At 38.2% G+C, this 17,740-nt stretch overlaps 1 long non-coding RNA gene across 1 annotated transcript in view; it reads right to left on the reverse strand.

Moving 5' to 3' along the window:
• The window catches only part of LOC140003294 (uncharacterized), a 49,070-nt gene that overhangs the window by 5,109 nt on the left and 26,221 nt on the right, over positions 1–17,740 (reverse strand). The window contains exon 2 of the long non-coding RNA XR_011811671.1: positions 8,041–8,125. This is a non-coding gene — a long non-coding RNA (uncharacterized lncRNA). The remainder of the gene's footprint in view (positions 1–8,040; positions 8,126–17,740) is intronic.

The following is a 17,740-nucleotide window of genomic DNA, read 5'->3' on the forward strand; positions in this document are numbered from 1 at the left end:
AATAACAGCAGGACAGAATATAAAGAGGTATAGTCCTATGCCTGTTTGATATTAGTGGAAATCTATTCTGATTCAAGAGCTGTGGGCATCCTGTTGATTTAGTATAGATGCAAAACTATTTAAATTTGTTATTTTAATACTTAGACTTGGAATATATATCAGATAAAAAAAAAATGCTATCGTAATAATACATGTTATTTTCTCCCTTTAGTGGAACACCCCCTGCTCCTATTACTCATCAAATAGGGACATTATTGCAAGTATATTTATTTTACTTTTAATTTTATTCATGGTTATTAGTAATACTTCATATAATTTATTCATTGCTGGAAAACATTTTGAGCAGTCTGTTATTTCCAAAATATCAGTCATTAGTCACAGACTGATGCTCTATTATATTGATTTTTCATTCTCTTGCTAGGAAGTTTTGTAGTCATTTCACACTAAATAATTTCTTAAAGCCACAAGTAACAATCTGGATAAAAACAAACAAACAACAACAAAAACTAATCAGTAATAAATCTGAATTTTATGTATGTGTGTATATGAATGTATAAATATGCATCTATATGTGTATGTGCAAAGACATAAAATGGGTCTATGAGTGTTACATTATTGTCGCTTTGGTCTTTGTCTCATCAGAAACAAAAAGGTGATCTCTATATGGTTTTATAGCCATTTGGCGTATGTACAATACCAAAGAAGTTGTCCTCAGTCAGTTTCCCTCATCCACAAGCATTTCATTTCTTGATTTCATTTCATACCATTTCCTGAAGTGTGTGCACCATGCACTATGACTGGACTTCATGCTGTCACTTCATCTTCAGTGTGCCAAGTCTTTTACAGCAGAATGTTTGTTTAGGCAGCAGTGGTTAATAGCTGTTTCTAAAGAGGCAGATGAACAGGATTTTTCAATTTATTTAAAAAATAATAAAAAATGCAACGGATGGTTTCTGAGTCATGTCAGATGATGTATGTGATCCAGAACAGAGAGGAATAAGAAATGGTTTAAGCTTCTGTTAGGAAGATTCATTCTGGGCTTTTGAAGTTAGACAATCATGGCTTTTCATGACTGTAAGGTGTAGAGCGTAAAGGAAATGTCATTCAGTTAATTGAATCCTGACTGCAGGTTAAATCATGCAGACATCTGCACCCATTTACCAGAGGTAGGTTTTGGTGTTACCATTCACTGGAGTCTTGGGCAAATTACTTAGACTAAAATAGTGAGGCTTTTAAGTGGGATATGGAGACATTTGTGTGTACATTGTTTGCTGTTTCAGTAGGGAGTACTCTGCATATCTAGTATTTGTTGAACAATTTTTTGGGTAGAGACTTTCTTCATGAGATACATTAGTGCTCACATCTGAATATGAGCCACTGCACAGTAAGTACATCTCAATGAGCAAAGTCACAAAGGGCAGAATGTTTTGACAGATTTTGAGCTCTTCACTGCAAGAAACTGCAGGAAACAATGTACCATACAGCAGATTCTCTTGCTCCCCGGCAGGATTTCAGAGGCTCTGTGAGTCCTTCTCAGCAGGGTATTCTTCTTGTCTACACACTACAAATAAGATACCAGATCACCAGTCTGGTATATGTGCAGTCTGTGTTTGCTTATACCCAAAAATAAATTTTGAGGAGAAGAGTGGGGGGTGAATCTTTTTTTTTTTTTTTTTTTTTTTTTTTCTCCAGGATAGAAAAATAAAAATACCGATTTTAAAGATTGACCAATTTTAAAGATTGGTCACATTGTTGGATAATATTTCTGTATTCATAAAGTATTTTAGTAAAGAGGACAGAAAGCATGTAGTTGGTTTCATATTTTTGGCATGCAGCTTTTCAACGTGTTCCACTATTGGGTTAGTATATGCCTTGAAAGACAAGGAACTCACATGTGCAGCTCAGGGCATGAGTTATCTTAACTGTCTTGCTGCTTGTTGTGTGGTAGAAATAAAATGTAAGCTATGGAACGTTCCCCTCTCTGCTTTAAAAGGAGTTAGATCAGTCATTGCTCTTCAGGACTGGTCTTCAAACTCCTCTCTTGCAGCTAGAGGTGTCTCTATAATTTGAAGTTGGCAACAGTAGTGCAAATGTCATACAAGGGTTGATGTCGTTGGATGGGGTTAATGCTTTGAAATAACTGGTATTTTTATAGTTTCTTAAATTCTGCCATGCAGTTGCACAGATCCTAGTGAAGATCTTTACTTTTGGGATTGATTCAATAAATCAGCAGGTTTCCAGATGTGATCAATAGATGGTGTCTAAGTGTCCAGCAAAAAAAAATAAATAATTCGCACGTTTTTTTCCAAGATGTAAATAAAGAACAACAGCATCATGAATAACCCATATTTAAGATTTCTTTTTGTTCAATGGAAAATTTTTTCTCCTTAACTAAGTGGTTTTATCTTTTAAGTAGAATTTGAACTTTTATTTTAGGTATTGGAGCAGTGCCATGAATGTGATTTTGTTGCAAATGATAACATGCATGGTCAGCAACTAGAAGCAATAGCCAACAAGAACAGCAATGTTATACACTCTCTCTGTAGTTTTGTCATGTAAAGTATAACGTTTCCACCACTTCAGTATTCAACAGAAAAAATAGTAAGGATTACATATTTTAAAGCATGTTGGTAAGGATTTCCTTACATTTGTAATGTGCTTTCAAAATGAAAGCAGTATGCAAACCATGAGTATTATCAGCATACAACCCATTTCAAAAGGGGAATACCATTGTAGTGTTCATAGTGTTCTATTGTTCAGGTTGAAAAATATCACTGAAAATGAATAAGCTGGGTTTTCCTTTCTGTTTACTTTTCTCCTTCAACCATTGAATAGACCCATTTTCTCTATACAGAGCAATACAGCTTTCAACCATACACGAGAAAATTTATAAGCCAAAAAAAGATAAGCAAATAAGTTCCCTCCAAAGAGAATATCTTCAGTATAAAAATAAAATAACTTTTTTTTTTTTTTTTCAAGATTACAAGACTGGGACCTGTGGTAATTCCAGCTTATGCTGGCTAGTTATGGGACTGAGATGTGGAATTGGAGTCAGTTCCTACTTCCTTTACCCACACAAATGTTTCCTTTGACATTATATATGCATGAGGTTAGTTTTCCTAGTGTCACTTAGGGTCATATGGGGTCAAATGAACCAATGTGTATTCATTGGTAATGAATGTAGTGAAAGTAATGCAGGTATTTTCCATGGGCTTCTCAAACAAGATGCATCCAGGGGCAACAAAAGCATGGGGATGCGTTTTGCTGAAGTGTTTTCTTCTATACCCTCTGAAGGAAAATTCTTTGGCATGGCCCAGAATGTCCTGGGCATGGGACAGGCAACAGAGTTGTAGCAGGGCTCTGTAACTCCTTTGTTCTGACATTGCAGGGAAGCAAAGGAACAGGAGAAGAATAGCAGACCAGCTCTGTATAAGATTTTTTGCCTGCTACTACAATAAATGTGTGGGTCCCTGTTTTACACCAGGAAAAACAGTCTTCCTTTCTGGGTCCAATCTAAAGTTCTAAATCTAAAGTTCGGTACCAGTATGGAAAAGCTTGACTGACCATACTTGTCCTCCACAATACAGCTAAACCAGAACCTGTGTCAAATTTGTAGATGTATTTTTCCCCTCTATGTATATAGTGTACAGTCAAACTTGCATTAATAATGCTCAATGATTCTGTAATGTACCAGCCATAATGCATGTCCACATACAAAATTGTCATTTCCATTCATTATTGCTAAGTAACACTGACAGTAGACACAATCTTTTTTTTCTTTTTTTCAACCCCAAAACCAGACCAGTGGCCAGACTCTGAGTCTTGTGCCCTATAAATATTCAAAAAATGAATAAATGATTATCACAACACTGTTTCTTGTTAACAAAGGTTTTCTCCTTGTTTCCTCATCCCTCTGTGCAGCTGAAATTCCTTTAGTCCGTTTCCAACCCATAAGGAACAATGAAAAATCCTCTACAGGGAAACTCCACTTTATGTAATGCACTGAAGATGGCACTGTAGTAACAACTTCACACAGTGAATGATAAGATATGTTTGTGTTTGTTGCTAGGAATTTATGATTTTTTATTTATTTAGCTCACCTAACATGAGGCAAAAGGTCCGTTTTCATGCAGCACCACCTGACACTGCTACTGTAATTAAGGCTGCAGAAATGTTTCAATTACTTGGACTTATCTGCAAGGAGATTCCAACCCATCCCAAACTACATGGAATAGTTTATAGTTGATCATTGTTGAAAGTTTTTGTTTGTTTGTTTAATTAAGGAGAAACAGAAAAGATAACAAAGGATATCCCTTCCACTTTTCCTTATCCGTAACTTTTAAGGACTACATTAAATCATAAAGTCTCTAAGCAAGTCTCTAAAGACATAGTAGGTCACAGGGCAGGGCCTCATGGTTAGTGGTTTTATTATATAAACTTTCCAAAATTCAGTTTCCTGTAGATTTTGGAAGATTTTATGCATGTGAAATACCACCTTCCAGTTTAAAATAAATAAATAAATAAAAAGTGCACACATACAAAGAATGACAGTGATAGGTAAGAGTCAATTTGTAGCAAGAATAAAGAAAAACAAAGAGATTTAAACTGACAGTTCTATAGGTCTAAAATAATCTCTTTATCCATTTCTTTATCCATACCTTTTAAACCTTTCACTCATGTCAGGTGGGAGTTTTGGTTTGTTTTGAAGTGTGTGAGTAATTGGGCCCCTGTGCAGCAATTATTTCTCACAGCTACTTCCATCATGTATGCCTAAGAAATTTTGGAGGGGATTAAAATTGGAAAACTTGTATCCTTCTTAGGATTTGAAATCGGTGGAACTGTTTGTGTGAACTGCCACTACAGTGCTTTTTTTTTTTCTTCCTTTTTTTTCCCCCTGGTGTTGAGAAAAATTGCAGGATTTAAAAACCCACTGATTTCCATAATAGACAGCTGATGTCCCAAATGATCTAATACTCTCTGTCAGCAAGCCATAATGGGAGGAGGTGAGGGTTTCAAACCCCCCATGTTATGTACTTACATACTGGGCTGCAGAAAGAGAAGGGTTTAGGCTCTTTGAGGGGTGCTTGACTTGTTTCTGTGTCAAGGTGATGCAAAACCAGCCAGATATTGCGTGACTTCAGGGAAACCTGTGCAAAAGACTGAGGTGTCATTTCTAGTTGAAGGGCCTGGCCCCACAGCCGTGGAGCTTCCCTTTCTTTGGTCTATTTGATCAGGCTGGCATGCTTGCTCCTTCTTCCATCAGGGATTTTTATTTATTTATTTATTTATTTATTTTCTGAGAAGCAGCAGCCTTAGGCCTGGTATGCTGGGAGGGAGGGAAAACAACATTTACTTTGCTTGGCACAGATTCCTCTGATCGATTAACAAGCAGTGTTTGCCTCCTCAGACAGCCTTAGCTTGTGTTCTGCGGTGGGAAGGATGACAGTCATGTGGGGCATGGGGAGAGGTGTTACGTGAAGCATTTCTAGTGGAGTCACAACGAAGTAGACACAAAAATGTGTGGCTGGCAAAGTGAATCTGGCTGTGTTACAAGTCAGCACGACAGTGGAAACCAGCATTGGGACCATCCTTGGGCCCTGGCTGAAAGCTGAGCTGCTGAGCCTCAGCTCTTCAGCATCACCTTAGGTACAGGGCTCAGGAGCTCAGCAGCAAGTTCTGTTGGAGCCAGGGCTTTAAGTCTTTTTTTTTCTTTCTCCTACACAACAGGCATTTCAGATGTCCTTTGTGTGCAGCTCTTCAAAGGTCTGGGAGTTAAATAACTAAATATGTTGAGGGCCTTGATCTTCGAATAAATCTGGTAGTAGCTCTTTAATTATCCCGGCAGGGAGCTCCCCTTTGCACATGGCATTCTCCAACTGCCTTTGCTCTGAATCTTCTTTACATTTCCTTTCTCTGCCTGCTCAATGCTTCCTACAAGAACTTGGCAATTCCCTCTGCATAAGAGGATTGAGAACTGGTTTTGCTCAGGTTTGAATGATAATCAGGGGTTAATCTTTTCTCTTTGTGCCAGCATCCTTCTGCCACAGCCTCCAAATGCACTAAAGTAAAATGCAGATGACGGATACAGACACAAATGAGGCAAGAAGTTCATGGTAAGGTAAGGAGATATTTGAGAGGCACTGAGGGAGGAAATGAAGCATTTCCTCCTTGTTTTGGAGATCCAGTGCTGGAATTTTTGCTAGAGGTGACTTTGGGACCATGGGATTGCTTAGTCGCTTGTGAAGCACTTAGCAAGCAAATCAGTGAATTATGTGGAAGAAGGCTGAGCTGCTATAGAAATGTGCACTCCAACTTATATACTCATGTAAACTTTCAGAGATCTCTATGATGCATTGGCCATTAATGTTTAATTTATCACTTATTAAATATTTCATTTTGTATAGTTCTTTAATGGAAAGGTGATGGATTGTGTTGTCTACAAGAATCTGTATATAAAGATCTGGCAGATCTCTACTTCCTTTGAAAAATAATTTTATTTATGTCCAATTTGCAGATGGTAAAATGTATTAAAAAGTGATTAGTCATGTGCAAATGTGTTGTATCTGTTTAGAAACAGATACAGGGGTCAGCACCAGCAGTATTTGTATAGCAAAGGGGTAGTCATTATGAAACTGTAGTGAAACTGCCACCTCAATCTCCACCATCCTCATCATCACTCGAAGGTTAGAGTGATTGCCTCTGCTTCCCACAGTTGACAGAGCAGTGATTTTGTGAGGACTTAAGATACTAGCTCAGGCCCTAGTGCAAGGAAGACACAGAAGCTACACAGTTTCTTCATGCTTGTGCTCCCAGACCAACGGCAGTGCAGTTAAGTCTGTGAACCCTTGGGAACTGAGGCCTTTGCTGCTATGGTGCCCATGCTCTTGGGACGGGCTACTATTACCTAGCAGCCCAAGACAGTAGAGATGAAACATTATCAACACGTAGTGTTGTGCAACCTCTTTCCCTTCCTTTTTTATGACAATGTCATGTGTAAGATCTGGCCACATTCTGTCTCCTGTTTTGTGGTCACACATGGCCACCATCTTCACCCCCTACGTCCCACGCACAAATCCTGGCATATCTTGAAAGCAGTCTCCCTCCCAGCTTTTCAAGCCTCCTGATGTGTGGCAGACCGTAAACTCCTCCCTCTTCCTCTTCCAGTAGTTTTTGCTCTTAATCCAGCAAAGAGCTTTCTTAGGTCTTTAATAGCAAGCTTAAGGTTAAGCATTTGTTTAAGTACTTTGCTAAACTGTGTTTTGCTGAATCCCTGCCAAATGAAAACAGATGGGCTAATTTACCCTGATGTTCTGTGAGCCTTCAGGAGAGCTGTAAGAGCAGCAGTCTTGATGAAAGGTGTACTCCAAAGCAAGGGAGAGGCAGAGCTGAGCAATTCCAGGCCGTGAGATGGTTCTGAGTTCCCTGGGAAGCTACAGATTTGGGGATCATGCTCGCCCTCCTTATTGCTCCTCTTCCAGGGAAGAATGTCACCTTCTCTGCAAGCAAGTGTCATCCAGCCTGTGAGGCTCCCTAGTATCTACAAGGAACAGAGCCAGGGAACAGCAGTCTTCCCCTGTTTGTCACCAAGAAACAGCCATGGCTGGGCTGAACACAGTGGGCAGGACTTTTCATTCTGCTGTTTCATCCAGCCTCTGTTGTAGCATGTTTGAAAATGAATCTTGCTCCTCTTTTAATGACAATTGTAATGGTCTGGAAGTAGAACAAATTCTTGATGGGTTCTTAAAGCTGCTCCCTTTTACTAAGGAGCAGCTAATATAATTTGCCGTGCTTTGGGATTGAAAGATTTTGGAGGCTGATGTTAATACATTGGAACTTGTATAGAATATTGACAAGTGCCCACCATTCAAGAAACAATGAGATAAATTTAATCTTTTGAAATATGTCATGTACTTTAAATAACTATTAAATAATGTGCTGTGTAACATTACAAAACAACAACAACAAAAACTCTTGTTAGCTTATAAGGACAGATTAGTGGAGCCCTGTGTTTAGAAGAAGTGAATAATGTTATTCACAAACCTGAAAAGGTTGCTGGTGTTTTGTTTTCAGATGCCCTCGCTGTAGTATGAGGTCTCAAGAAGGTATATGATAACGAAATACAGTCCTAAGGAAAAGCAAAAGTGAGCACGGAATTAAAAGTCGTAACATAATTCAAGAACAGCCTAAATCAATACTACATTGGCATTCCTTATTGTTCTAATGTTTTATGTAAGACTGTTTTGTGGGTACGGTTTGGTTCCTGTAACCAATGGCCCTCCTACTATTCACAGGAGTCTACTTGTTACCAAAATGTGCGTTTTTATAATAGTTTTAATGCCAAATAAAAAAGTACAGGAAGAAATGAAGGGTGGTATCGGTCTTTAAAATGTCTTTCTCCTGAATTATTTACACTATTTATTCTGCAAGATCAAATGCTCTTTAAAAACAAAAATCAAACAAACAAAAAGAAAGCATTACAGGGAGTGCGCAAGAGATTTCAGAGGTTGGATATGAGCAATAAATCTTTGCTAAGAAAGAAAAAACAATAAAACCACCTCCAAACCTCAAACAGAAAGTTTTCTTAAGAAATATCAAAGACTTGTATTGTGGGACTGTAAAATGCAGACCCAAATCTATCATTTTATTTTTACAGCAAGGTGTTGTCAAGCTCTTCTCTGATCCAAGACTAAACAGCAATTTGCAGAATTGGGCGGCAGAACAGAAATCACCTTCGTTTTCAGTACACCATAGGCTGGAATGAGCCACTGCATATTTTAGCCTCTGCAAAAGCAGTGAATTTCAGCCTCACTCACAGCACTTTCTTTTCTTTGATAATTAACTCTGATATGTGAATAGTGAAGTCTCTTGGTTTAATACAGTGAGAAGCAAAGGGTGTATATGGACTTCCTACTCACCTACCCTAATTTTTGTAACCACTTAGAGGGCATCAGTGGATGTGTTTCTTAATGTCAGTAGATATGTACTTGGGAAGGGAAGGGGTGCAACAGGAAAAAAGAATCACTTTTTAGTCAATTTGTTGAGCTTAGGAAATGCTGAGTTTGGCTTCTTAGGAAAATCTAGTCTGAAATGTCTAGTGGAAGGTACAGAATATATCCAAGAAAGAATTTTTTGCCTTGAGTTCATACAGACATTTAAGTGGAAGGGACAGAGAGCCGTACTATCTGTGTTAATCTTACAGAACCAGGTGCTTGGGGCAAGCAGGCCTGCTCCTTGCTGATGTTGGTAGTAAGTGTGCTTGTATCTTACAACCTGCAGGACAGCCTCCAGGCAGCCATGTCACCCAGGAGCCCACTGCTCACTGCCAAAGAGCTGAGGATGTTCTCAGCCTTGCCTTCACTCTGAGCATGGAAAAGGTAGGCTTGACCCTCTGTAGCAGGGAGGATGGAAACCGTTTGGTGTGGCATCCCCTGTATCTGCTGGAGTCAGCCAGGAGGGCTCCAGTGACCCAAGGATGACTGTTAGCTACTGCTATAGGCTCAGCAGTGTCACAGCAGTGCTCCTGGAAGGGTAATGTGTGGAAGAACAACCGCTATTTTTTCCAGCGGATACCATGGTAAGATGGGGGCCGAGAAAATGACTTATACTAACTAAAGCTTGTTCCTCTCTGCTTTTCTTGCTTACTCTGCAGATAAACAGAGACCAGGTGCCTAATTTATTCAGATAATCAGTTTTGTAATTTAATGTTACCTCCTTGTCAACGATGGTGGACTCTAGTTCAGACCCATGGTATTTGCTGCTGCAGCAACTCTTGCTGGCAGAGAAACTAGCAAAGGAGCAGGATGTAATTCATAAGTTCTTTACAACTGTGTAACCACGGATACCTAAATGGTGCAAAAGACTAGTGTTTACAAAGTTTAGTGAATTATTTCCAGAAATGGGAAGCACAGATTGTGAGTTCTCCCTGGGACATATGTGCCGGAGATGAAAAGGAAAAATAATGCTATTCTTTTGTGCTTATGAAAGAATGTTCCGTTGTGTGTTCTACTTTCAGTTGTTCTCTGACTACAGCAGATTGTGATGGCAAGGTAGACTTTGATGGCTCAATTTCATATTTAATGTTAGGTGGGGGGGCAGCAAATTGCTGACAAAGAGGTAACTTTGTAGAGGCTATTGCATCAAGCAACTACAGTTCATTGGTTAAAAAACAGCTCTGAAATATAAATTCCCCAGGATTCCTCATTTCAAGTGCAAATAAGTCATACTGTCCTACAAAAATACGATTTCTAAAACAAAATGTAAGTGCATACACATCATGCCTGTTATGTTTGCATTATGTTTTCTCTCCTTATGCCTGTTATGTTTTAACATAAATCCCCACATAAGGCAGTCTACTAAGGGCATCTTTCATTTATTTTTTAATCTATTTTTTGAGAGTTTTTTTTTTCTTTTCCTTAGACAAAATGAATTGTTCTAGGATCAACAATTGCCATCTGTTTCTTTCTGCACTACTTCATAGTACAACATCCTGTTGCTTCAGTTTCTACTTCCCAGGTTAATGTCTTCTTCATTCATTCATTCATTCATGCAATTTAGTCATTCTAGTTTTATGCTAGACTTAGAAAGGATGCCCAGCTAAGTCTATAAATGGCTCTAGCAACTCATACACAAACAAAAGAACCCAAACCTTTCAGGATAAAGTCACCCAAAGAAACAGACCCTTTCTTTCTTCTGATGCTTTCCCAGCCATTCATCAGTATCAGCATGACCTGTTGTTTTTCAGTGTAGCTTAACAAATCATAGCAGGGGAACATAGAGGTGATTAAAAAAAAAAAAAAAAAAAAAAAAAAAAAGCTCAGGGGAAAAAAACAAACAAACAAAAAAAAACACTTAAAATGTGCTGCTTTGCAACAAAATCTTTTTTTTTTTTTAAAGTGTTAATTGCTAAGCCACTGAAAAAAATCTCATCTTTCATTGCTGAAAATAATGTAATCTGATTGAGGTTGATGCTAAAGCCTATTGGGATTTTTCATTTATTTATTTATTTTTGAAATGGAAGATTTTCCAGATCTTTCCAGAGTTTGAAGAAAAAAAGAAGTAATCCTGATAAATTCCAACAAACTTCTGTATGTCATTGGTTTCAGTGAGTACAGATAATAGTTTTCTCATCCCACCTTGCGTGATTGTCCAGGTAAGATCAGCAGAGACATATGGTAGAAGCCCTAACTTTAATAACTTCAGGCCTATTCTTGTATTTGTGACATATTCCTTATTTGCTTGTTCATGTTCACAACTTTGCCATACCCTGTATTAAATACTCTGTATTTAATTCAACATGTAAAAGCACATGAACTAGCAGCCACAAAAGACAACTACTTTGAAATATTTTATCCTAAAGCACCAGGAGGTTGAAATTCCCCTCTTCCCCCATAACACAGCCAGAGTCTGGATACAGAGGTCTTGATGGAGAAAAAAAAAGATTTCCCTTAGCTTTACTGGCCTTTCCAAAAGCCCCTCTGTTTTCAACAAGGGTTAAACTTAAACATCATATGATCAAGAACTCTCTTTGACTTGGAATTGCAGCAGGGTCTAAGGCAATTTGGGCCCTTATTGTAGCCAGTAGGAAGTGGCAATGTCTGTGCAAACCCATGCACAGAGGTGAAGCTTTTCTTATATTGTTGTTATTGTGTTTTTTTTTGTTTGTTTGCTGGTTTTACAAAATCTTCTCTTTACCATACAAACATGATAAGTGCAAAGGTTTGTGAAGAAAGTATTTACTTCTCAGTTGGCTTTTGTTGGTCTGTGCCATATAAACACTGCATTATGGATGTAATGTAGTGTTGCTACTGCTTCCTTCAGAGCAAAGCAACTTCCCCAAAATATACAGATTTATGAACTTAGTGGGAGAACTGACCGTAAAGAAAAGTCAGCATTTGATCCTTGCTAGTGCAACTGGCTTGTTCAAAGACGCAGTGAGGAACCATACTGCTGATGTAGCTTTCCCACATTAGTTTTGTTTTTCAGTGCAACTGTTAGCTCTGCTACCTTGACTAGGATGTCAGCTTAGCTTCTAAACAGCATTATTATATTTGATTTTCACTGATGATTTCATTTTTACAGTTACGCCCACCAGCCTGAAAACCCATGATGCAAGGCAGTGTTTAAGGGCTTTACACTGTACGTAGCTGTGTGGAGAAGCTGCAGCAAAAAACGTGTGCTCTGCAGGGCTTACTTTTAGCAGGCAAGTGATTCAGGCTTCGATAAGGAGCATCCCTTTGAACATGCTTTTTTTTTTTTTTTTTTTTTTCCTTTTAAACCAATGTTGCAGCAGAACTGCAATTTGCCGTTTTACAGCATGTTACTAAAAATACTATGATAATGATTGTTTATATTATATCCTCCATGTCCTGGTTCTAGCTTGTTTTGTAAGAAGCTTACATTTTATTATTTTAAAGCAACAACACCAGCAAGCACCCCTCTAGCTTTCAAGCCAACCTCAGGGTGGAAAGAGGCTTGTAAGTCTCATAACCCAGAAGCCAAATTAAATTGCGTGTGGAGAAATTCATTATTCGTGTCTGAAGACTTTTAAAAAGTAAATAATTTTTAAAACCTAATTTTCAAATGCTTGAGGTTAACAGCCTAGAATGGTTTGAAAGTCATGTAAGCCTGGAAGGCGATGCTGGTCTATCCAAGTCCTACATTTAAGTGTACGAGGGACGTTCACCCATCCAAATGTAGCCGGAAGCATCTGCGATAAGTGTGAAGAAGGAAACCTGTGTGGTCAGGAGTAAGGGGGGAGGGATGGGGTGAAGATGAAGTTTGACTCAGAGCTTCCGCATGGTCCCCGTTGCTGTGGAAACAAGGGCCTTTGTCTGCAGAGCCTCCTGCATCTCTATACGTTCAGAAGAGCCATCTCTTCTGTATGTCATTAGGAGACGTCTAAAACGAAGCTGATCAATTAAGCTTCTGTGCTATGAGGGGAAGACATAGACAGTAACTTAAATTGTGTGCTTAAAAGAAAGTAATGAATCACCCTTTTATGCAGTGACATATAGTTACATCCAAATGCCATGCTGTGCTTCTTAGGGAGAAGAAAAGGAAAGAATAATAAAAATGGAACTGGGCTTTTAAATTCAGTTGCTCGCAACCTTTCCCATGTCCTTCTTATCCTTGTGAATGAGCCAATCAGTATATAATATACACAAGGTAATGGATGAATAGAGGGAGAATAAGATACTATTATACGATTATTTCTTAAATTAAAAAGGCTTAAGCTCTGAGAAGTAGATGCTTCCACTTAATGCACATTTTCTTCTGCTATTTGCAGTTTGTTTGTATGAGCGACTGTCTGATTGTTACCCAGGCAACCGAAGCAGGCGTGAATTTGATTAGATATAGTTTCACAGATGTGGGCACTGTTTCAAGCATTGTTTGGCGTTTCTGTGTATGTCCAAGAGAGAATTCACTTTGTTAACTTTTAAGAGTTATTTCTGTTTGAAGGACAGGGAAGAGAGATGCAGGGATCTTAAAATAATCATTTTTAGTTGGGGTTATCTCAGCTCACTAGTTACTATTTGTATTTAGTAAGGTGGTGACTTGGTCTTATAAAAAAAGTCAGATCATTTTAGAATAGAATAAGGAAAAATGTGGAAAAATTCCAGTATTGACAGCAGGGAGATGTGTAAAAGTACAAGCTGTTTTATTGTCTCCACTGAAGCAGATGAAATTATCATCATCAGTCTAGAAGCTAACATCATTAAAATGTGAAGACTATTTGGTCATATCATAGTAATAAGAGTACTGGGAACATATTTTGATATTTAGCTATGCACGGTCTGTCTTGTGAACTGATGGCAATATTGTGCTCAGTGTGTTTATTTTTCCAGTGGAACTTGCAGATGTAAACATCTGTTGAATGTATAGCTGGAGGACAACAGTTTGACATTCTGCATGAGCTCTCTTGATAAGCAAAGCTTACTTTCTTCTCCTTGTAAAAAAGCACAAGTGGGAAGTAGACTTTGGAGATGATGAAATAAAATGAAAAGAATTCCCCTAAAACTGAGTGCCTCAGATTTCAGAATGCAATTCAGTCTTGCAAAGACGTAAACCTACAAGCTAATGTTCAGCTCAGTTTCCAGATACAAAATCCAAGGGAGTTGAGATTTTCTGTTCTATTTCAAGCTAAACTCTAGAATAAACAGGATTAGCTATTTAACTGTGATTACTGGCTTGGGTTTGCAATGACCTGCAGTCGGAGAGCTGGAAACAAGCCTTCCCCACAGCACATTGAGTAACCTTGAGAGCTTTATGCACTCTCCTGCAAATGTGCATTAGAATTATTTCTCATGAGCAAATTAACTCTTCTTTTATGACCCCATTTTCGAAAATGAATTATTTGGCTGCCAGCAAACTATAATTCATATCTGGTCTCTGATTTTATAAGACTGGAACCTTCTTCTGGGAACATTTTTGTCTGGCTTGCTAAGGAAACACAACTTATGTGATGACGTTGTCCATCTATCTGAGTCAGTTACTTGCTAGCATTTGATTTTCTTGGCAAACTGCAACCAGAATTGCAAATATCAACTAATCTGATAGCACAGAGAGATCTGTAAGATGTTAAGTTCCTACACATTCTGTTAAAATTGGAAGCTGGGTACATGGGAAAGAGCCTTTAGTGAGAGAAAAACGGTGAAAACTCCATTGCTCTTGGTTCAGTTTAGAGCAGCCATGCAACCAGTCAGCCTTCAGCCAACTGCTGCTAGTGTAGCACAAGGCAGAGCTTGGGATAGGTTATAGCAGGGGAAGGCCCTGGGGATGAAGGAGCTGCTGTCGGAGAGGACAGTTATAGTACGGGTCTGGAAATCTGCAGGGCAGAGCCACTGTGGTAGAGCTGTGGAAAGACATATTTGTGGGGGAGTAATAGGGCAGGAGTTATCTGGAAGCCAGACTTTTTCATTTCTGCTGCTATTGAGATAAATTGTTTTACCACATCGTTTGGCTATGATTTGATCCTGGGCATCTGTAAGGCAACTGAAAAAAGCTGTACAGATCAAAACATCATTAATGGATGACTCCCACTGACTTGAATGGCTGTTGAACTGGGATCCTGTTTGGCAAAAACAAGCAGGAAGGGATCAAAGAAAAGAATCACTAATTGAGAGTAATTAAAAATCCATAACCTAGAGGCTTTATTTGTAGTGTAGCTCAACCTTCTTGATTGCTGGTCAAAAAGTACAGCCATGAGCAAAAAGTTCTTACACACTAAGGTGAGATTTTTATTGCAAGACTTAGGAGATATGCTGAATAATGTGGTTGGGAAAAAAAGAAAAAAAAAAAAGAAAAAAAAAGCTAATGCTTTTTTGTAGATTGCTGAACATAATGAATTAACTTATAACTACTCTTACTAATAAAATTGGCTCTGAACCCCATCTGTACAGACTTTGATTTTCTGCAGATCTATTTCTTAGTCATGGTTGTTAACTGAGAAAGTGTGAGAATGAATTCTACCCTTCTAGCTGATGGACAGTAATGTGCTTTATCATCAGATGGCATTTTTTCTGAACTTAAACTAGGTAAGTAGGACCTTTTTAGTATGACTGTTGCTAGGAATGCATACTTTTTGGGTGTGCTCCGTGCATAACTGGGGAATTTGCATGTTTTTATTTACACATTTGTATTTTCTTTGGCAGGTTTATATTCCCATAAAGAACAGCCACCTTCCAGTACAAGCATGCTCAAAAGCCTGTTTATATAATTGCTGAGAAGTAGGACAACTGCTGAAACCTCTACCCCACTCTTCCCCACAGAGTTAACCATGCATACAGAGTTGCTCTCTATTGGCCTAGCAGTGGGTACTAATTGTGTCTGTTTGACCATTTTTGGTCCTGTTAAAATAGAACCTGTTATTTGAAATAAAGGCAGAGGAGAGGAATTGACATAATTCAATACAATTTTATCATCTATTAAATGAAATGGGAGTGGATTTTGCTTTCTCATTTGAGTTATGACTACTAACAACTCTGCATACAAAAGTAATGATTCTGGTTTAAATATTCCCAAGAAATAACCAATACCTCCCCTTCTCCCCCAGGGTTGTATAAAAGTAAGGACAGAAATAGATCAATATTTTGTTTTTTATTTTTCTTCATCCTCTAGATTGTCAGATGAAGCACCATAGGAGACTTTAAAAGCCTGTGTATATGTATATCTAGATGCATCTTATACAGGATAACTATTAGTCCAACTTCACAGAAATGGACTCAGATAAAGAATGATAAGTCACATGTTAGTGATGGTTTGTGTCCTTTAAGAAATGAACAAAGAAGCCCTGTCAGGGCTGTAGATCTGGTACGTGCTAATCGTACTGAGCAACGGATCACATTGTTGTAAATGTAAGGATACATGGACTAAAGCTTGTCGGTCCTTATAAATTGTCAAGCCACATACAGGAAAATTGTACTTTTCTTGTACGTTAAAGTCCCCTCAGGAAAGAAATTACAGCTTACACTTTTTAAGAGTATCAATAGTGAGTCTGGCTTATATAGCACCTTTCTAGAACAACGTATCTCCTTGACACACAAGCATATGCAGATGTGGAAACATTAAAAATCATAGGGAATAAAACAATTGGAGATTGGATGCTGTGTTTGAGGATAGCTCAAGTGTTCAGGCTATAATATGATTTCATAGTAATGAGAGTTCACTAGATTCTTGCTTGTAAGTAGCAGCATAAATCACCTGGTATTTAGTCCATAGTATGTACTGCTGCACCCTCAGATACAGCCCTTCTCAACTTGCCCAAGTATCCTCAGCAGGGGCAGTGCCACAATAGATTCTGCCAACATTACACAGGTTCAGCAGCACTACGAAATATGTGCTGTTACTGTATGGGAAACTCTTCATCAAAAAATGTTTCACTATAAGCCAAATGTCGAATACTGTTGTCATCAGTAAAAACACTCATACCCATCTAACAATTCAGATGTATAAGGATGTAAAAGCTGAAGAATCGATGTAAGAGTAATAGAATATGGATTGTAGCCATCATTTTTTTTTGTACTTCTATCAATTAAAAATAATAAAAAAAAAAATTAAAAAAATAAAAAAGAAACACACAATAACGATCAAAATCAAATCAAAATCAAGCCATAAGGCTCTAGTGGAAGGGGACAAACCTCTTAAGAATTCAAGATGTTTTGCAAATATGCTGTATCCTGAAAAAAAAAAAGGACAACATGCAATCAACTGCTGCTTTCAGTTTATGGTTGAACAGTTTCTTCACAAGCTAAAAACCAGAAAGTACTGTACTAGTATATGGCCAGAATGCATATCTCTGTTGTGTTCACAATCCTGAATTGAGACAAGACTGTGCTACCTCAAAACATGCAGAAATCTGGTCATCCCAAATTGCTCAGGCTTTCTTAAAGTGACTAGGGAGACAGACAAGAGGATGTGCTTGTACTTCGCTTGTACCTTTTACATTTTTTCTTTTGCTTGCTAATAGAGTTTTCTTACAGGCAAAACTAGTTTTTCAGCTGGGATCAGATTTTTGAAAGAATTCGTGTCTCATTGGGCATCCAGAGAGCACAGTGACAGTTTGAACATTTTTCAAATAAGCTGCATGTATTTACAGCAAGTCTCAAACCGTCAAAGTGCTTTAAGTACTTGCAACTACCAAGCAGCTATATTTAAAGATCATGGCCAGCACACTTTTGAAAATAGGGCAACATTATCTAATCCTTACAGTTAACATTAATTTGCTCTTTTATAACATCTAGAA

The sequence above is a fragment of the Anas platyrhynchos genome, chromosome 10 (genome assembly GCF_047663525.1).
Source record: "Anas platyrhynchos isolate ZD024472 breed Pekin duck chromosome 10, IASCAAS_PekinDuck_T2T, whole genome shotgun sequence".
Taxonomy (NCBI): Eukaryota; Metazoa; Chordata; class Aves; order Anseriformes; family Anatidae; genus Anas; species Anas platyrhynchos.